The sequence below is a fragment of the Pristiophorus japonicus genome, chromosome 1 (genome assembly GCF_044704955.1).
Source record: "Pristiophorus japonicus isolate sPriJap1 chromosome 1, sPriJap1.hap1, whole genome shotgun sequence".
In the NCBI taxonomy this organism is placed as follows: domain Eukaryota; kingdom Metazoa; phylum Chordata; class Chondrichthyes; family Pristiophoridae; genus Pristiophorus; species Pristiophorus japonicus.
The window spans coordinates 385,441,528-385,463,439 of record NC_091977.1 but is presented as its reverse complement, the minus strand read 5'-3'; positions in this window follow the sequence as shown (position 1 = coordinate 385,463,439).

The window sequence follows — 21,912 nt, the reverse complement described above, 5'->3', positions numbered from 1 at the left end:
TGGACAGGCTACAACACGAGGGGGTCATCTCACCAGTCGAATTTAATGAATGGGCCAGTCCCATTGTTCCGGTTTTAAAGAGCGATGGCACGGTCAGGATTTGTGGAGGCTACAAGGTCACGATCAACCAAGTTTCAAAACAAGATCAGTACCCGCTACCGAAAGCTGATGACCCGTTTACAATGCTAGCCGGGGGAAAATCGTTCACTAAATTGGATCGAACGTTGGCCTACATGACACAGGAACTGGTTGAATCATCAAAGAAACTTACGTGCATCAACACGCACAAAGGACTGTTTATTTACAACAGGTGCCCTTTTGGCATTCGTTTGGCGGCAGCCATATTTCAGCGAAACATGGAGAGCCTATTGAAACCCGTCCCCAGGACCGTTGTATTCCAAGACAACATCCTAGTCACAGGTCGTGACACCGCCGAGCACCTGCACAATCTGGAAGAGGTTCTGCGTCGTCTGGACAAAGTGGGACTCAGGCTGAAACATTCGAAGTACATTTTCATGGCACCAGAAGTCAAATTCTTGGACGAAAGATTGCTGCAGACGGAATCAGGCCCACAGACGCAAAAACAGAGGCCATCAAAAATGCGCTCAGGCTCCAGAATGTGACGGAGCTGCGTTCGTTCCTGGATCTTCTCAACTAATTCGGTAACTTCTTACCCAAATTGAGCACAGTATTAGAGCTTTTGCACAAGCTGCTCAGGAAAGGAGATGACTGGGTGTGGGGTGACCTTCAAGACAGAGCCTTTGAGAAGGCTAGAAATCTGTTGTGTTCCCACAAGCTACTGGTACTGTATGACCCATACAACCGTCTAGTTTTGACCCGTGATGCGTCGTCCTATGGGGTCGGCTGTGTATTCCAGCAAGCCAATGAGTCAGGCAAACTACAACCAGTTTCATACGCGTCTTGAAGCCTGTCCAAGGCGGAAAGAGCCTATGGCATGTTAGAGAAAGAGGCTTTAGCATGTGTTTATGGGGTAAAGAAAATGCACCAGTACCTGTTTGGGCTTCGCTTCGAGCTGGAAACCGATCACAAGCCACTTATATCGTTGTTCTCGGTACAATAAGGTATCAATACCAACACGTCGTCCTGCATCCAGAGGTGGGCGCTGACATTATCTGCCTATGATTATGTCATTGGTCATAGACCAGGCACCGACAACTGCGCTGATGCATTGAGCCGGTTATTGTTGCCCACACCGGAGGTGGAAACGCCAATGCCCATAGAGCTACTTATGGTCATGGATGCCTTTGAGAGTGACGGGTCGCCTGTCACTGCTCAACAAGTTAAGACCTGGACCAGCCAGGATCCGACCCCATCGATTGTAAAACGTTGCGTTCTTAACGGGGACTGGTCAACCATCCCCAAGGAAATGGGTGATGAAACCAAACCGTACAGCTGTCAGAAAGATGAGCTTTGCATCCAGTCCGACTGTTTACTGTGGGGTAATAGTGTTGTAATGCCCAAGAAAGGCAGGGCGAGATTTGTACGGGAGTTACATAGTACGCATCCCGGTATTGTCATGATGAAGGCCATTGCCAGGTCCCATGTTAGGTAGCCTGGCATTGACTCAGATTTACAGTCATGCGTGCATCAGTGCAGCACTTGCATGCAGTTAAGCAATGCCCCCAAGGAAGCTCCGCTCAGTCTGTGGCCATGGCCATCCAAACCGTGGTCTAGAATCCACATCGACTTTGCGGGTCCCTTCCTCAGTAAAATATTTTTTGTGGTTGTGGATGCATACTCCAAATGGATAGAATGTGTGATCATGTCATCCAGCACTTCCACTGCCACCACTGAGAACCTGAGAGCCAAGTTTGCCACACATGGTCTTTCAGACATCGTTGTCAGCGGCAATGGACCGTGTTTCACGAGCCTGGAGTTTCAAGAGTTCATGAAACGCAATGGCATAAAACACATGAGGTCAGCCCCGTTCAAACCCGTGTCCAATGGTCAAGTGGAGCGGGCAGTTCAAACCATCAAGCAGAGCCTGAAACGCGTAACTCACGGTTCCTTGCAGACATGCCTGTCATGCATACTGCTCAGTTACAGGACAAGGCCACACACGCTCACTGAGGTCCTGCCTGCGGAACTATTGATGAAGAGAGGCCTCAAAACCAGGCTCTCTCTAGTCCATCCTGACCTTAACAATCATGTCGAAACCCGATGTCAACGCCAGCAGTGGTATCACGACCACACCGCAGTGTCACGCGACATATCTGTAAATAACCCAGTGTATGTACTTAACCATGGTCAAGGGTCCAAGTGGCTCCCGGGCAATGTTACGGATAAGGAGGGTAACCGGGTGTATATGGTTAAGTTCAAGAATGGGCAGATGTGCAGGAAACACATTGATCAAATCAAACTAAGACACACTGACGAACCGGAACAGTTGAAAGAAGACACCGCGAGCTTAGACGACCAACCAACTCACGTCCAGCCATCATAAGAACCCACTGTGGTCAGCGCCCAGCCCCAAGTTGTGAGACACTCGGAAAGCACTGGGATTGTGCTGAGACGGTCAACCAGGAGCGAAGGGCTCCGGACCGCCTGAACTTGTAATATGGACGAATGCCGAGAACTGGGGGGGGGGATTGATGTAATGTATGTACATAAAGTCTGCCCACCACCAGGGGCACTACTGTCAGAGATCCTAGGGTCATAGGTACACTCGTGCTGGGCCTGGTATATAACCTGAACTTCACCTTTATATTGTCACTTCTGGAAGCCATTAAAGACTGACCAGGTTACATCTGGTCACTGGCTCACAGTGCGGAGTTCATTGTATCATTTCATACACCAAACAGTGAATGTTGGTTAGTGTATGCCCTGTTGAAAGGTTGTGAAGCAGAGAACCGTGTACATGCTGAGAGGAAGAAGCAGTAAGTGTGGACAAGAGAGGGATGTAATTGTGAGAGCTGTAGCAGGTGTTGAGTGCAAGGAGAAGGAAGTGTGGTGATAATACTGTGGTGTATGGAGAAGGAGTCAGACTGAACACTGTGAGCTCAAAGTAAAGTGTGATCTTAGTCTTTTATTGCAGGTCTCCAGAGTGCCTCTCCAACCTGTGAAGCTCTCTTAAATACCTGTGCTCCCAAGGGATTATGAAATCCCTTGAGACTCTAGGGAATGAGCCCTCTGGTGGCTGTACAGAGTATAAGCAAGTCCAGATACATAACAACATTCGCCCCCAAAGCCAATAGTGTAACTATTTACAATGTGAGTCGATCTGGGGCCCTTCTTGCCCTGGTTGATCGTCTCAGTGTGAAAGCTGGTGTTGTTGAGTTATTTGTTGGGCCCTCGCTGGGCTGCTATGCAGCTGGCCTTGCTGGGCTGCCTGGTGTGTTGGGCCCTGCAGGGCTGCTGTGGATGATGGGTTCTGCTTCGTGGTCAACCGTGGTGCTGGTTGCTACTGGAGTGTGTGTAGGGAGATCAAAATAGGTAGGGTCCAAGGTGGGTTGCTCAGGGTAGTCCGTGAATCTAAGTTTGATTTTAGTCCAAGTGTTTCCGGTGAATGAGTCCATTTGAAAGTTTGACCCGAAATACCCTGCTCCCCTCTTTGGCCACGACAGTGCTGGGAAGCCACTTGAGACCTTGCCCATAATTTAATACAAATACAAGATCATTGATTTCAATCTCGCGTGACACATTTGCGCTATCATGGTATGCACTTTGTTGAAGCCGCCTGCTCTCTACCTGTTCATATAGATCAGGGTGAACTAACGAGAGCCTTGTCTTATGTGCTCTTTTCTTGAGCAGTTCAGCAGGTGGGATCCCAGTGAGCGAGTGGGATCTCGTGCGGTAGCCAAGCAGGACTCAGGATAGGCGAGTCTGCAGTGAGCCTTCAGTGACCCTCTTCAAGCCTTGCTTGATGGTTTGCACTGCTCGCTCTGCCTGACCATTGGACGCTGGTTTAAACGGGGCAGATGTGACATGTTTGATCCCATTACGGGTCATAAATTCTTTGAACTCAGCACTGGTAAAACATGGCCCGTTGTCGCTCACCAGGACATTGGGTAAGCCGTGTGTGGCAAACATGACCCGCAGGCTTTCACTGGTGGCAGCAGACGTGCTAGTCGACATTATCTCACATTCAATCCACTTGCAGAACGCGTTTACAACCACAAGGAACATTTTACCCAAAAACGGGCTTGCATAGTCGATGTGTATCCTAGACCACGGTTTTGAGGGCCAAGACCATAAACTTAGCGGCGCCTCCCTGGGTACATTGCTTAACTGCGAGCATGTATTACATCTGTGAATGCAGGACTCTAAGTCTGCATCGATGCCGGGCCACCACACATGGGATCTGGCTATCGCTTTCATCATTACGATGCCTGGGTGGGTACTGTGGAGGTCATTGACGAAGGTGTCTCTGCCCTTCTTGGGGACCACTACTCGAGTGCCCCACAGAAGGCAGTCTGCCTGTAGAGACATTTCATCTTTGCGCCACTGGAACGGCTTTATCTCTTCCTGCATTTCCACTGGGACACTCGACCAGCTCCCGTGAAGCACACAGCTTTTGACTAGAGATAATAAGGGGTCCTGGCTTGTCCAGGTTTTGATCTGCCGGGCAGTGACGGGTGATTGCTCACTCTCAAATGCTTCCATAACCATGGCTAGATCTGTGGGCTGCGCCATTTCCACCCCCGTGGTGGGCAATGGCAGCCTACTGAGAGCATCGGCGCAGTTTTCTGTGCCTGACCTGTGGCGGATGGCGCAGTTGTATGCGGACAACGTGAGTGCCCATCTTTGGATGCGGGCCGATGAGTTGGTATTTTTCACTTTGCTCACGGAAAACAGGGATATAAGTGGTTTATGGTCGGTTTCCAATTCGAATTTTAGCCCAAACAGGTATTGATGCATTTTCTTTACCCCGTAGACACACGCTAACGCTTCTTTTTCAATCACGCTGCAGGCTCTCTCAGCCTTAGACAGACTCCTGGATGCATAAGCAACCAGTTGCAGTTTCCCGAAATCATCAGCTTGTTGCAATACACACCTGACGCCATATGACGACGCATCACATGCTAGTACCAAACGCTTACATGGATCATACAACACAAGCAATTTTCTCACATTTACAAAGGCATTTTCTTGGCTTTTGCCCCAAACCCATTTGCCCCCTTTTCATAGTAAGACATGTAGTGGTTCTAGCAGGGTGCTGAGACCCGGTAAGAAGTTACCGAAGTAGTTCAAGAGTCCCAGGAACGACCACAGCTCCGTCACGTTCTGTGGCCTCGGTGCGTTCTCGATTGCCTCCGTCTTCACGTTGGTGGGCCTGATGCCAGCCGCCGCAATCCTCCTTCCCAAGAACTCCACTTCAGGCACCAGGAATACGCACGTCGAGGGTTTTAACCTGAGCCCCACGCGGTTGAGTCGACTAAGAACCTCCTCCAGGTTCTGTAGATGCTCGACTGTGTTCCGACCTGTGACCAAGATGTCGTCCTGGAAGACCACGGTGTGTGGGATGGGATCGATTTCAGTAAGCTTTCCATGATTCTCTGGAATATCGCCGCCGCTGATCGGATTCCAAACTGGCATCTGTTATAAACAAAAAGACCCTTGTGCGTGTTGATGCAGGTGAGGGCCTTCGATAATTCCTCCAGTCGGCTGAGGTCAGATCCAGCTTCGTGAACGTATTTCCTCCCGCCAGCGTTGCAAAGAGGTTGTCGGCTTTTGGAAGTGGTTATTGGTCCTGCAGGGAGAATCGATTGATAGTTACTTTGTAATCGCCACAGATTCTGACGATGCCGTCTCCCTTGACGACTGGGACAATAGGACTGGCCCACTCGCTGAACTCGATCGGTAGATGATGCCCTCTCTTTGTAGCCGGTCGAGCTCGATTTCTACCCTTTCTCTCATCATGTACGATACTGCTCTTGCCTTATGATGAATGGGTCGCGCCCCAGGAATGAGGTGGATCTGCACTTTTGCTCCTTGGAATTTTACGATGCCTGGTTCGAACAGCGAAGGAAATTTGTTTAAGACCTGTACACACGAAGTCTCGTCAGCAGGCCATAGTGCTCGGGCGTCGTCCCAGTTCCAGCGTATGTTTCCCAGCCAGCTCCTGCCGAGCAGCGTGGGACCATCGCCCGGTACCACCCAGAGTGGTAGCTTGTGCACCGCTTCATCGTAGGAGGCCTTTACGGTAGCACTGCCGATTACAGGAATCAGTTCTTTCGTGTAAGTTTAGTTTCGTGCGAATTGGAGTTAAGACTGGCCTTGAGGCCTTGTTGCACCACAACCTTTCGAAAGTCTTTTTGTCCATGATGGACTGGCTCGCGCCCCTGTCCAGCTCCATTGATACCAGGAGTCCATTTAGTTCAACATTCAGCATTATCGGGGGACAATTCGTGGTGAATGTGTGCACCCCATGTACCTCTGCCTCCTCTATCAGAGGTTTTATTTCATTGTGATCCTCCGTGGATCTGTCCTCCTCTGCAATGTGGTGGTTTGCAGGTTTAGCAGGCCTAGCAGCTCGCCTGCACACTCGTTGGAGGTGTCCCATTGTTCCATAGCCCTTGCAAATGTATCCTTTGAATCGGCATGATTGGAAATGATGATCATCCATGCAGCACCAACAAGGTATTAATGGCCTTGCATTCATCACCCTGGATGGTGGACTCTGAGACATCTGCGGACGTGTAGCTGCAGGTATGTGTGACCTGCCCTGTCCGTCACAATTCGAAAACAACATCACTTTGTTCACAGTACTTGTAGCAGCACTTGTGTGTTGAGAGATTTGCTTCGTATTGTCACTGGTGGCAATGAGCGCCTGGGCTATCGCTATGGCCTTACTCACGGTTGGTGTCTCTACAGTCAAAAGCTTGCGAAGTATGGTTTCGTGGCCAATGCCAAGTACGAAAAAGTCTCTGAGCATGTGCTTCAAATGTCCTTCAAATTCGCAATGTCCTGCAAGGCATCTTAGCTCGGCGACATAACTCGCCACTTTCTGGCCTTCAGACCTTTTGTAGGTGTAGAACTGATACCTCGTCATCAGAACACTTTCCTTCGGGTTCAAATGCTCTCGGACCAGTGTGCACAAATCGTCGTACGATTTCTCCGTGGGTTTCGCTGGAGTGAGAAGATTCTTCATGAGGCTATACATTGGTGCCCCACAGACGGTGAGGAGGATCACTCTACGTTTGGCAGTACTCTCTTCCCCATCTAGCTTGTTGGTCATGAAGTATTGGTCGAGTCGCTCCACAAAAGTTTCCCAATCAGCTCCCTCCGAGAATTTCTCCAGGATGCCCACTGTTCTCTGCATCTTTGGGTTCGCTATCTGTATCTCGTCGCCAGTTGTGGTGAATGGAGGAGGAGTCAGACTGAACACTGTGAGCTCAAAGTAAAGCGTGACCTTAGTCTTTTATTGCAGGTCTCCAGAGTGCCTCTCCAACCTGTGATGCCTCCTTAAATATCTGTGCTCCCAAGGGATTATGAGATCCCTTGGGACTCCAGGGAATGAGCCCTCTGGTGGCTAAAGAGAGTATATACAATCCAGATACATAACAAATACAAAGCTAGGTGGGAAAGTAAGCTGTGAGGAGGACACAAAGAGCATACAGAGGGATATATACAGGTTAAGTGAGTGGGCAATAAGGTGGCAGATGGAATATAATATGTGGAAATGTGAGGTTATTTACTTTGATAGGAAGAATAGAAAAACAGAATATTTTTTAAATGGTGAGAAACTATTAAATGTTGGTCTTGAAAGGAATTTAGGTGTCCTCGTACAGGAAACACAGACATCTAGCATGCATATAAAGCAAGCAATTCAGAAGGCGAGTGGCATTTCGGCCTTTATTGCAAGGGGTTTGGAATACAAGAGTAAGGAAGTCTTACTACAATTATGACTTTGATGTGACCATGCTTGGAGTACTGTGCACAGTTTTGCTCTCCTTATCTGAGGAAGGATATACTTGCCTTAGAGGTGGTGCAATGAAGATTCACTCGATTGATCACAGGGATGAGAGGGTTTTCCTATGAGGACAGATTAATTAGATTGGGCCTGTGCTTTCTGGAGTTTAGAAGAATGAGAGGTTATCTCATTGAAACATATAAGATTCTGAGGGGCATTGAGAGGGTAGATGCTGAGAGGTTGTTTTTTCTGGCTGGAGAGTCTAGAACTAGGGGGCATAGTCTCAGGATCAGGGGTCTGCCATTTAAGACTGAGGTGAGAAGGAATTTTTTCACTCCGAGAGTTGTGAATCTTTGGAATTCTCTACCGAAAAGGTTGTGGATGCAGAGTTGTTGAGTATATTCAAGGCTGAGATAGATTTATTTTTGGACTCTAGGGGAATCAAAGGGTATGGGAACTGGGTGGGAAAGTGGAGTTGAGGTTTTAGATCGGCCATGATCTTATTGAATGGTGGAGCAGGCTCAAAGGGCCGTATAGCCTACTCCTACTTCTAATTCTTATGTTCTTATGACTTGTCCCATTGTGATTGATGAGAGGCAAATGACCTGGGGAGAGGGAAGGTTTGCTAGTGCTGCGGCTATAGCCTAGTGTTGCATGGCTATGTAGAGAGTAAGAAAGATGTGAAGAGGAGTCTTAACTTTGGCAATCCTGGTGAAATCATTACATTTCTTTCTGCATTGCAGCCAGGCCCTAAAAACTATACTGCTGGCATTGACCTGCCCCGCCACTTCTCTACACTACTGCTGGCTGCTACTGGGGCACCCATTACCCATTTGACCCTCATTTGTTCCATGAGGACCTTCACAGCAGTATTTGAAAATCAGTGTACCCTGGCCATTGTCATTCTTCTTTCTGCCTTAACAATGCACTGTGCACTCACCATTACTGAAAACGCTACCATCCCATTAAGAGCTATAGGCTGGCTTTAAGAAGCCACAGGCCCGCCTGATTTTCTGCCCTCCTACACGGCAGGCTTCCTAAAGCAGTGTGATTAACACTGGAAGCTCACCTCCTGTATTTAAAAAAAACGCCCAATTGCCAAAACAAATTTGGCTTCCAGCCGTCATGGTCAGGTGCTCTACCCATTGCCTGCTTTAACTGTGCTCCATACGAAAATCAGTCCCTAAAATTCAGAGATTTTGTTTGTGTTATCCTCATGCCTTAGTGTAAATATTTTGAGGCTGGATTTCCACAGCGATTTCTCCAATCATCTACAGTAACTTGGGTGCAAGATCCGCACAAAGTCCGGAGTAATCGCATAAATGCAACTGACGCTGTTGCTCTGGGGTTATCGTGGACCTTCTGAGAACATAAAAACATAAGAATTAGGAGCAAGAGTAGACCATTTGGCCCCTCGAGCCTGCTCTGCCATTCAATAAGATCATTGCCGATCTTCCACCTCAACTCCACTTTCCTGCACCATATCCCTTAATTCTCTTAATATCCAACTGGCGGAGTTACAGCAGTCGTACCCCCATGGAAATTCAAGCCCAGTTTTTTCTTGGTGCAACCAGCTGTCATTCTAAGTTTAAACTGTATCTAAAAATGTTATGTCTGCAGTCAGATATTCAGATAGCGTTTCATTTTCTACTTCTATACCAGTGAACCTTGTGCAGGATATTTAGCACTGTGAACTTTGAAAGGGCAATTGGATTGTGCAGTGACTTTCTATTTGAATGCAGCCGATTCAATGGCCTGAAGGTCGCCTTTCTCCACCATCAATAAAGAGTCCTCTATGTAAAAGGAAGAAACAACTTGGATCTATATTGCATTTTTCACAACCTCAAGACTGCACTGGAGTATCAGTAATCTTTGTGCTAAAATCCCTGGAGTGAGACCCAAACCCACAACCTTCTGACTCAGAGGCAAGAGTGGATAAGCTCAACCGATGCACATAGATTTATAATACAAAATTGCTGATAATTCAGCATAAATTGGAACTACCTCATGTTATAGATAATGCCATAGGGAGTGGAGAAAGTAAAAATGAGAGAGAGCAGAAAGGAATAAGAATATGAGGCAATGAAGTCAAAAATATTTGGAGATATGGGCAGAGAGAAGCTGGCAATAAAGATAAGATGAAAAAGGTATAAGGAAAAAGTCAAAATAGTAAAATAAAATGTATACAGAAAGCAGAGAATTATAGAATATGAAGGATAGTTACAGAAAGAAAGAGGCAATACTTAAAAAAAAATGTTTGTCAGGTATCCGTGACACAATCGGAGATGAACCAGTTGGGACTAAAATATTAATTGAGCCCCAAATGAAGATTAGTTTGTAAAATGAAAAATTCACACTCCTGAGTGCTCTCCCAAAGTTAGGGTTTACTCTGGCTGCTTCCTATTCCCCACCTCCCATAAACTACAGCTTAGCCAAATCTTTGTTGTGTATATCCTATCCTACACTCAGTGCCGCTCGCTCAGCATAGGATTACATACATAGGATTACATCGGATAAATGGCACAGAAACAGGGCATTTGGCCCAACCAGTCCATGCTGGCGTTTATGCTCCACTCGAGCCTCCTCCCGTCTTTCCTCATCTCAATCTATCAGCATAACCCTCTAGTCCTTTCTCCCTCATATGATTGTCTAGCCTCCTCTTAACTGCATCTATATTATCCAACCACTTCCTGTGGTAGCGGTTTCACATTCTCATCACTATTTGGGTAAAGAGGTTTTTTCTGAATTCCCGATTGGATTTCTTGGTAACTATCTTATATTGATGGCCTCTTGTTATGCTCTTCCCCACAAGTGGAAACATTCTCTCTGTATCCACTCTATCAAAACCTTTCATAATTTCAAAGACCTCTATTAAGTCACCCCTCAGCCTTCTGTTTTCAAGAGAAAAGAAATCCAGCCTGTTCATCCTTTCCTGATATGTATACCCTCGCATTTCTGGTGTCATCCTTGTAAATCTTATCTGCACCCTCTCCAGTGCCTCTATATCAGCCATGATCTTGTTGAATGGTGGAGCAACCTCGAAGGAGCAAATGGTCTACTCCTGCTCCTATTTCTTATGTTCTTATGTTCTTTTTATAATATGGCGATGAGAACTGTACTCTAAGTGTGGTCTAACCAAGGTTCGATACAGGTTTAGCATATCTTTCCTACTTTTCAATTCTATCCCTCTAGAAATAAACCCTAGTGCTCGGTTTTCTCTTTTTATGGCCTTATTAACCTGAGTTGCAACTTTTAGTGATTTGTGTATTTGTACTCCAAGATCCCTTTGTTCCTCTACCCCTACCTAGACTCACACATTTCAAGTAATAAGTCACCTCCCTATTCTTCCTACCAAATTGTAACACCTCACATTTATCTGTGTTGAACTTAATTTGCCAATTATAAGCCCATTCTGCAAGTTTATTAATATCCTCCTGTAATTTGTTGCAGTCCTCCTCAGTATTGACTATTCCCCCCACCCCCTCCCCAATTACGTGTCATCCGTAAATTTAGAAATTGTGTTTTTGATTCCAAAGTCTAAACCGTTAATGTAAATTGTAAACAATTGTGGTCCCAGCACTGATCATTGTGGAACAGCAGCACCCATTTCTGCCACTGTGAATAGCTTTCCTTTATCCCTACTCTCTGCTTTCTGTTTTGAAGCCAGCTAACTATCCATTCTGCGACTTGTCCCCTGACCCTGCATTCTCTGACCTTGTTCATCAGTCTATTATGAGGTACCTTATCGAAGGTCTTTTGAAAATCTAGCTAAATTGCATCTACTGCATTACTCTTGTCTACTCTCTCTGTTACCTCATCAAAAAATTCAATGAGTTTGGTCCCTTTTGAAATCCATGCTGATTATTCATTATTATATTTTAGGTTTCTAGATGTCCTCTCTCACATACATTGGCTCTTGGCCCCCCAATGCCTTCAATTAAAATGTTTGAAACTATCATTAAGGAAGAAATAATGGGACATCTAGATAGGAGTAGTGCAATCAAGCAGACGCAGCACGGATTCATGAAGGGGAAATCATGTTTAACTAATTTACTGGAATTCTTTGAGGATATAACGAGCATGGTGGATAGAGGTGTACCGATGGATGTGGTGTATTTAGATTTCCAAAAGGCATTCGATAAGGTGCCACACAAAAGGTTACCGCAGAAGATAGAGGTACGTGGAGTCAGAGGAAATGTATTAGCATGGATCGAGAATTGGCTGGCGAACAGAAAGCAGAGAGTCGGGATAAATGGGTCCTTTTCGGGTTGGTTAGTGGTGTGCCACAGGGATCGGTGCTGGGACCACAACTGTTTACAATATACATAGATGACCTGGAAGAGGGGACAGAGTGTAGTGTAACAAAATTTGCAGATGACACTAAGATTAGTGGGAAAGCGGGTTGTGTAGAGGACACAGAGAGGCTGCAAAGAGATTTGGATAGGTTAAGCGAATGGGCTAAGGTTTGACAGATGAAATACAATGTCGGAAAGTGTGAGGTCATCCACCTTGGGAAAAAAAACAGTAAAAGGGAATATTATTTGAATGGGGAGAAATTACAACATGCTGAGGTGCAGAGGGACCTGGGGGTCCTTGTGCATGAACTTTTTGGAGTTCACCTGCAAAAACATAAAACATTAAACGGTGCCACCCGACCTGGGTGACACTCCAGACATTTACAAGGCCCTTTTTTTTCCCCCTTTTTTTTTTGTGTTTTTCTTTTTTTGGTTTTTTTTTTGGGCACTAAAATCACAATTTTCCCCAGTGCCCCCTATAAAAGGGAAGGGGGACATTAAAAGCACCGGCAATTAAAACAAATTAAACTTAAAAACGTAAAATCAAATTAAAATTTGGTTGCCGGGCGTGATGATGCACTCCAGTCCCTCCGGTGCCCACCTCTCGCGGAAGGCCGCGAGCGTACCGGTGTCCTTGTGCATGAATCCCAAAAAGTTAGTTTGCAGGTGCAGCAGGTAATCAGGAAGGCGAATGGAATGTTGGCCTTCATTGCGAGAGGGATGGAGTACAAAAGCAGGGAGGTCCTGCTGCAACTGTATAGGGTATTGGTGAGGCCGTACCTGGAGTACTGCGTGCAGTTTTGGTCACCTTACTTAAGGAAGGATATACTGGCTTTGGAGGGGGTACAGATATGATTCACTAGGCTGATTCCAGAGATGAGGGGGTTACCTTATGATGATAGATTGAGTAGACTGGGTCTTTACTCATTGGAGTTCAGAAGGATGAGGGATGATCTTATAGAAACATTTAAAATCATGAAAGGGATAGACAAGATAGAGGCGGCGAGGTTGTTTCCACTGGTAGGGAAGACTAGAACTAGGGGGCACAGCCTCAAAATACGGGGGAGCCAATTTAAAACCGAGTTGAGAAGGAATTTCTTCTCCCAGAGGGTTGTGAATCTGTGGAATTCTCTGTCCAAGGAAGCAGTTGAGGCTAGCTCATTGAATGTATTCAAGTCACAGATAGATAGATTTTTAACCAATAAGGGAATTAAGGGTTATGGGGAGAGGGCGGGTAAGTGGAGCTGAGTCCATGGTCAGATCAGCCATGATCTTATTGAATGGCGGAGCAGGCTCGAGGGGCTAGATGGCCTACTCCTGTTCCTAATTCTTATGTTCTTATGTTCTTATGTTCACTTTTGTCTTTAAATCTCTCCCTGGCCTTGTTCCTTCCTATCTATGTAACCTCTTCCAGTCCTATAACCCTAACATACTCTCCATCACTATGAACCTAGGCTCTTGTGTCTCCTCACCTCTCTTTGTACAGTCATTGGTGCCCATATCTTGTGCTGCCTAGGCCCCATACTCTGGAATTCCTTCCCCAAACCCCTCTGCCTCGCCACATCCTTCTCCAACGAAGTTACAGTGGCAGAATGAGAAAAGCCTCAAGGAAATTCTTGGCGATTACCTCTTACATATCATAACCATCGCTGCTTTTCTAAAATTGGGTATCTTCCAATTTACCATTAGCAATGCTATAGTAGATCTGCTAGTCATATTAAAATAAAGAGCTGGATTTTTGGCTGATTTGCACCATATTTAGCACCCGGGCGGGGCGCAAAAATGATTTTTTTTTGCCGTGAAGCGAAGCGCACAAGACTTTGTGTCTGGGCGGAATTTTCGGCAATGGTTTTGCGGCAGCGCTAAAACTTAATGCCTGCCCACTGTTTTGACCATTTGGATAATGTAAATCATCGTGCATCGCTGCGCTAGTGCCCCAGACGGAACTTTCCAGTATATGGCCCGATATAGCGTCCGCCCGGGAACCTGCCAGCAAAAAGTAGTCAGACCCAGGGTGCATCAGGCACTAAGTTCTTCTATATTTTCTGCAGGAGCACACTGTGACAAAAATGAAGTATCTTTGTCTTTGTTATTTATTTGGTTATCCATTGGACTCTTTATTATTGGCCACAGTACACACACAGTATTACGGTACATTATGGCTAAGTTTCTGCAAGCTGTAGGGAATATATAATACAATCTGGCTAATATTCACAACTGAGGGCAACTACATCAATAATTCAAGTCGACTCAGTATGCGTGATTTCATTGCTCACATTGTACCTGGACGGGAATTTGTCTAACAGGTCATTCAAAGTATTTGGTGTTGAATTAATCCTTCCTATTCAATTCAAAATATGCTATATAATTGATGTCCTGGAATAATGGTTTTGATTGACAGTTGTATCAAAGTTGGGTCTGCCTAAAAGTCAGGACAATTATTTTTTTGTAGTCCCTTTGACAAACAACTCAGTGACCAGGAGTTTCCAATTGTGGGCTTATATCTGACAGGCTGCCAGATATAAGGGACCTCAATGATGAATATCCCGCCCAAAGTATTGTCTGGTATCTTAGCAGCCATTGGTGGCACTTTGGGCGGCACTTGGGCGGGCGGAGGGAGGCCTTGACCAAATTCGGCCCCTCAAAGATCAATTTTATGAGAGGTAGCATAGGAGAAATATCTTTGTTATTTTGACAATTTTAAGTGAATAGCAAAGGTTGAAATTACTGTTTTATGTTAAATCCATTTCTCTGCTGGTATTTAGCCTGTGCTACAGTCTGATAGAATGTATATTCATCCACCTACTGAAGTCAAGGAGATCACGTGTTTTCAAATCAGATGTTTTCCAGTAAGTTGGAGTATAGTGACAGAAGTTCTCTGTTCAAACCTTAGGTTTCACTAGGTTTACCTGGACAGGCAAAAGCACATTCTGATTTGCTACGGGCACGAGATCTGCTTACAGGTGATTCACAACCCAAGGAGAATATCTATCATAAAAATCCAAAAAATGTTTTTAATATTAATATTCATTATTATGTTAAAATGTTAAAATATTATTATGTTATTATGTTAACATTTACCACAAAAGCAGTTTAGGTTATGTAAAAGGGCAGATGGAAGATCTCAGACCACACTAATGGAATGGGGATTTGGCAAGTGGAATCCCTGCTTAATTTCCTGGCTTTCAGATGCACATTCTGTACAGATAACACCAAGCCTATCAGTTGAAAATACACCCCAATAGTTTAATCCATGGCCATTTCACGATAATCAGTTTAGCAATCATGTGCCTTTAATTTGTTACGAAATGAAGAAACGTTGAAAAATATACTTCAATGGGACATGCAACAATTGGAGCAAAGCCATGTAGGTTTTGTTATGTGACCTCTGACTTATACAGGATGTGACCCTAAATGTGACATGCTATGAATTCATTTCTTGTGCATTGTAAATTGATGACCCATTTTGGAAAGAGAATCAGTCTCAATGAGTGCACTGATGACAGTTAAGGCCTGTGTGAGAGATCAAGCTCTCTTGCATGTTTCACAGACCAAAACAGCTTGTCTGAGGTCAACAGGCTGCTGCTGTTCACATTTTTGTCATTGCTGCTGCTTATCAAGACTTTGATATATTAGTACTTGTACTGGCTGACACCGCCATGTGTCACTACTAGCCAGCCATCAACACTGATATTACGTAGCTCGCGGTGGTGGTTGAGCATATTTATATATCTCATTCAATGCCCACCATGCCTCTGTTAGCACTGTCCCAGCTGTGAAACAGGAACAACTTTGACATTCTGGAGCTTTCTATATGGCTGACAAGTCTTGACCAGTTCTTATCAGCATGGCCTCAATAGCATTGGTTTTGGTACACTCAAGGATCACACAGTTGGCAATTTTGTCCTGCCACTTGATGTGCATGATGAACCTTAGGAGTTTGAGGTGGAATTTGTCAAACTGCCAAATATGATGACAGTATACACATTCTTGCAGAAGGATGATGATGACAAGAGCACTGTACACTTTCACCTTTGTTATGAGGATAATCCCATACTGCTTTCAGTTTTTCAAATGCAGAGCTGGCTTTTCTGATAAAAAGAACACTTTATCTATTAGTGCATCATCTGACAATATGCTCCCTGTATGAGTGAACCAGTTGACAACACTTAGTTCAGATAGTTAGTATGATGCAGTATTTTCCTGGGGTTTGCTGATACATGACGTTTGCATTCTCCAGGCTTACAATAAAGCCATAGTTGTTTGCTGTTGGAAACCAGTTGGCAATGAGCCACCGATCCTTCTGAATATATGGCCCAGAGAAAAATCATCTGCAAATAAAACTTATACATTGGTGCAGAATAAATGCATACAATAGATGGCTTTCTTTTCCATAGCATTTCACATCAGAAAGTGAATAATTGGCAAGGCCACAGTCTGACAGCAAGTTCAAATTGAGTAAGCTGTTAGTTTCATTTTGAATCCAATTGTACAGTTATTCTGAATTCTGAACTGTCACTGTTTAATTTGCAAAAATTAAGACTGTTGTTTCCTTATAACTGAACTGAATTATCAATTTTAAAAGTTGTAACTTTTACCTTGTTTACTGTACAAAAATTACATTGGAGATGTACATAAATTAAGACAAATCTATTGTTAATTTTGTGCAATAAACAATAGAAGGGCTGGGTTGAAGTTTCTGTGAACAGTATTTTTAGCAAACTGATTAAAGCCTTCATGTCAAATTCCTGTGTGCACTATGTTTACAAAGTTGTGAACTCCTCCAAAGAGGAATTTCGATTCCAAGCCTCCAAAATAGCCTGAACCAAATTTAATGCTAGGTCTGCTAAGAGACCAGTCGATGCTAAGTGGAGAAAACAGCTCTACTCGCACTTTTCTCAGAAGCTGAAAGTTTACATCGGACGATTCTACTTCTAATTAGGGAAGATAGAGAGATAGATGCTGCTATCGAGTGGGCTTCTGTGCTCGCTATACTTCTGCCGAGGTTATGGCGGTGGAGTGTGAGCAACTTCAACGAAGTTCCTGATCCCAAAGAAATGGCAAGCTGTCACCAGCGAGCATAGTGTAATCATTTTGATGAATGATTTAAACACTGTCCAGCTAGTAGCTGGTTATTTTGAGACATCATTTGGAGACATCACCAGAGAACCAGGAGCTGACATAAGATGTGCTGTGATCTGGTTGCACATTTAGGCACTGAGGTCAACTAGCCCTTTGCTCCTGTTGACTAAGATGGAATAGGAAAAGCAATGGCAACTCTTCAAAAGGATCTAGTCGGTTCTCAAAAATGCAAATCAAGTACTGGAATATTTCTGAAAGGCATTTGATTATAGGCTCAGTTTTGCTGTTAGGGTAGTAAAATCTGGAATTCTCACCCTGAAAGAGTTGTGGATTCTAGGACAATTGGAGCATTCAAGACTGAGAAGGAGAGATTTTTGGTAGATAAGGGTTTAAAGGGATATGGAGCAAAGGTGGGAAAATGGAGTTGGACATAAGAACATAAGAAATAGGAGCTGGAGTAAACCGATCGAGCCTGCTCCACCACTGAATAAGATCATGGCTGATCTTCGACCTCAATTCCACTTTCCTGCCCGATCCCCATATCCCTTGATTCCCTTCAAATCTAAAACTCTATCGCTGTCAGGCTTGAAATGCTCATCGACTGAGCAGCCACTGCCCTCTGGGGTACAGAATTCCAAAGAGTTGCAACCCTCTGAGTGAAGAAATTTCTCTACCAACATTTAATAGTTCCTCACCATTTAAAAAAAAATCAGTTTCTTTACTCTTTGAATGACATAGAATTACATAGAATATACATCACAGAAACAATTCAGTCCATGCCAGCAGTAATGCTCCACTCGAGCCTCCTCCCAACAATTTATATTTATATAGCACCTTTAATGAAGTAAAATGTCACAAAGCACTTCACAGGAGTGTTATAAAAAATACTTGATACTGAGCCACATAAGGAGAAATTAGCTTGTTAAATGTAGGTTTTAAAGAACGTCTTACATAGGAACATAGGAAATAGGAACAGGAGTAGGTCATTTGGCCCCGCGAGCCTGCTCTGCCACTCTACGGCTGATGGCTGATCTGATCTTGAGTTCAGCGCCATTTCTCTGCCTGCTCCCCATAACCTTATCTTTCAAAAATCTGTCTATCTCCACCTTAAATATATTCAATGACCCAGCCTCCACAGCTCTCTGGGGCAGAAATTTCAGAGATTTACCACCCTCTGAGAGAAGAAATTCCTCCTCATCTCAGTTCTAAATAGGTGACCCCTTATTCTTAAATTATATGGGTAGAGCTGCAGAACACCAAAGGGCAAATAACATTAGTGGGAGTTGTGTACAGACCTCCAAACAGTAGTAGTGATGTTGAGAAGGGTATCAAACAGGAAATTAGGGGTGCATGCAATAAAGGTGCAGCAGTTATCATGGGTGACTTTAATATGCATATAGATTGGGCTAACCAAACTGGAAGCAATACGGTGGAGGAGGATTTCCTGGAGTGCATAAGGGATGGTTTTCGAGACCAATATGTCGAGGAACCAACTAGGGGGGAGGCCATCTTAGACTGGGTGTTGTGTAATGAGAGAGGATTAATTAGCAATCTCGTTGTGTGAGGCCCCTTGGGGAAGAGTGACCATAATATGGTGGAATTCTACTTTAGGATGGAGAATGAAACAGTTAATTCAGAGACCATGGTCCAGAACTTAAAGAAGGGTAACTTTGAAGGTATGAGCGTGAATTGGCTAGGATTGATTGGCGAATGATACTTAAGGGGTTGACATTGGATGGGCAATGGCAGACATTTAGAGACCGCATGGATGAACTACAACAATTGTACATCCCTATCTGGCGTAAAAATAAAAAAAGGGAAGGTGGCTCAACCGTGGCTATCAAGGGAAATCAGGGATAGTATTAAAGCCAAGGAAGTGGCATACAAATAGCAGCTAACCCGGGGACTGGGAGAAATTTAGAACTCAGCAGAGGAGGACAAAGGGTTTGACTAGGGCAGGGGAAATAGAGTACGAGAGGAAGCTTGCAGGGAACATTAAGACGGACTGCAAAAGCTTCTATAGATATGTAAAGAGAAAAAGGTTAGTAAACGTAGGTCCCCTGCAGTCAGAATCAGGAGAAGTCATAATGGGGAACAAAGAAATGGCAGACCATTTGAACAAGTACTTTGGTTCGGTATTCACTAAGGAGGACACAAACAACCTTCCGGATATAAAAGGGGTCAGAGGGTCTAGCAAGAAGAAGGAACTGAGGGAAATCCTTATTAGTCGGGAAATTGTGTTGGGGAAATTGATGGGATTGAAGGCCGATAAATCCCCAGGGCCTGATGGACTGCATCCCAGAGTACCTAAGGAGGTGGCCTTGGAAATAGCGGATGCATTGACAGTCATTTTCCAACATTCCATCGACTCTGGATCAGTTCCTATGGAGTGGAGGGTAGCCAATGTAATCCCACTTTTTAAAATAGGAGGGAGAGAGAAAACAGGGAATTATAGACCGGTCAGCCTGACATCGGTGGTGGGTAAAATGATGGAATCAATTATTAAGGATGTCACAGCAGCGCATTTGGAAAGAGGTGACATGATAGGTCCAAGTCAGCATGGATTCGTGAAAGGGAAATCATGCTTGACAAATGTTCTGGAATTTTTTGAGGGTGTTTCCAGTAGAGTGGACAGGGGAGAACGGGTTGATGTGGTGTATTTGGACTTTCAGAAGGCTTTCGACAAGGTCCCACACAAGAGATTAATATGCAAAGTTAAAGCACATGGAGGATTGGGGGTAGTGTGCTGACGTGGATTGAGAACTGGTTGGCAGACAGGAAGCAAAGAGTAGGAGTAAATGGGTACTTTTCAGAATTGTAGGCAGTGACTAGTGGGGTACCGCAAGGTTCTGTGCTGGGGCTCCAGCTGTTTACATTGTACATTAATGATTTAGACGAGGGGATTAAATGTAGTATCTCCAAATTTGCGGATGACACTAAGTTGGGTGGCAGTGTGAGCTGCGAGGAGGATGCTATGAGGCTGCAGAGTGGCTTGGATAGGTTAGGTGAGTGGACAAATGCATGGCAGATGAAGTATAATGTGGATAAATGTGAGGTTATCCACTTTGATGGTAAAAACAGAGAGACAGACTATTATCTGAATGGTGACAGATTAGGAAAAGGAGAGGTGCAACGAGACCTGGGTGTCATGGTACATCAGTCATTGAAGGTTGGCATGCAGGTACAGCAGGCGGTTAAAAAAGCAAATGGCATGTTGGCCTTCATAGCAAGGGGATTTGAGTACAGGGGCAGGGAGGTGTTGCTACAGTTGTACAGGGCCTTGGTGAGACGACACCTGGAGTATTGTTTACAGTTTTGGTCTCCTAACTTGAGGAAGGATATTCTTGCTATTGAGGGAGTGCAGCGAAGGTTCACCAGACTGATTCCCGGGATGGCGGGACTGGCATATCAAGAAAGACTGGATTAACTGGGCTTGTATTCACTAGAGTTCAGAAGAATGAGAGGGGATCTCATAGAAACGTTTAAAATTCTTACGGGTTTAGACAGGTTAGATGCAGGAAGAATGTTCCCAATGTTGGGGAAGTCCAGAACCAGGGGTCACCGTCTAAGGATAAGGGGTAAGCCATTTAGGACCGAGATGAGGAGAAACTTCTTCACCCTGAGTGTGGTGAACCTGTGGAATTCTCTACCACAGAAAGTTGTTGAGGCCAATTCACTAAATATATTCAAAAAGGAGTTAGATGTAGTCCTTACTAGTAGGGGGATCAAGGGATATGGCGAGAAAGCAGGAATGGCGTACTGAGGTTGCATGTTCAGCCATGAACTCATTGAATGGCGGTGCAGGCTAGAAGGGCCGAATGGCCTACTCCTGCACCTATTTTCTATGTTTCTATGTTTCTATACCCCCTAGTTCTAGATTCCCCACAAGTGGAAATATCCTCTCTGCATCCACCTTGTCGAGCCCTATCAGTATCTTATATATTTCAATAAGATCCCCTCTCATTCTTTTGAACTCCAATGAGTCGAGGCCTAATTTACTCAACCTTTCTTCATAAGTCAACCCCCTCATCTCTGGAATTAACTTTGTGAACCTTCTCTGAACTGCCTCCAATGCAAGTATATCCCTCATAAAATAGGGACACCAAAACTGTACGCAGTATTCTACGTGTGGTCTCCCCAATACTCTGTACAGTTGCAGCAGGACTTCTCTGCTTTTATACTCCACCCCCCTTGCAATAAAGGCCAACATTCCATTTGCCTTCCTGATTACTTGCTGTACCTGCATACTAACTTTTTGTGTTTTGTGCATAAGGACCCCCAGATCCTTCTGTACTGCAGCATTTTGTAATCGCTTTCCATTTAAATAATAATTTGTTTTTTTATTTTTTCTGCGAAAGTGGATAACCTCACACTTTGCCACATTATACGCCATCTGCCAAATGTTTGCCCACTCACTTAGCCTGTCTATATCCCTTTGCAGATTTATTGTGTCCTCCTCACAACTTGCTTTCCCACCCATCTTTTTATCATCAGCAAACTTGGCTACATTATACTCAGTCACTTCATCCAAGTCATTAATATAGATTGTAAATAGTTGAGGCCTCAGCACTGATCCCTGTGGCACCCCACTAGTTACCGTTTCCCAACCAAAAAATTACCCATTTATCCTGAGTCTCTGTTTTTTGTTATTTAGCCAAACCT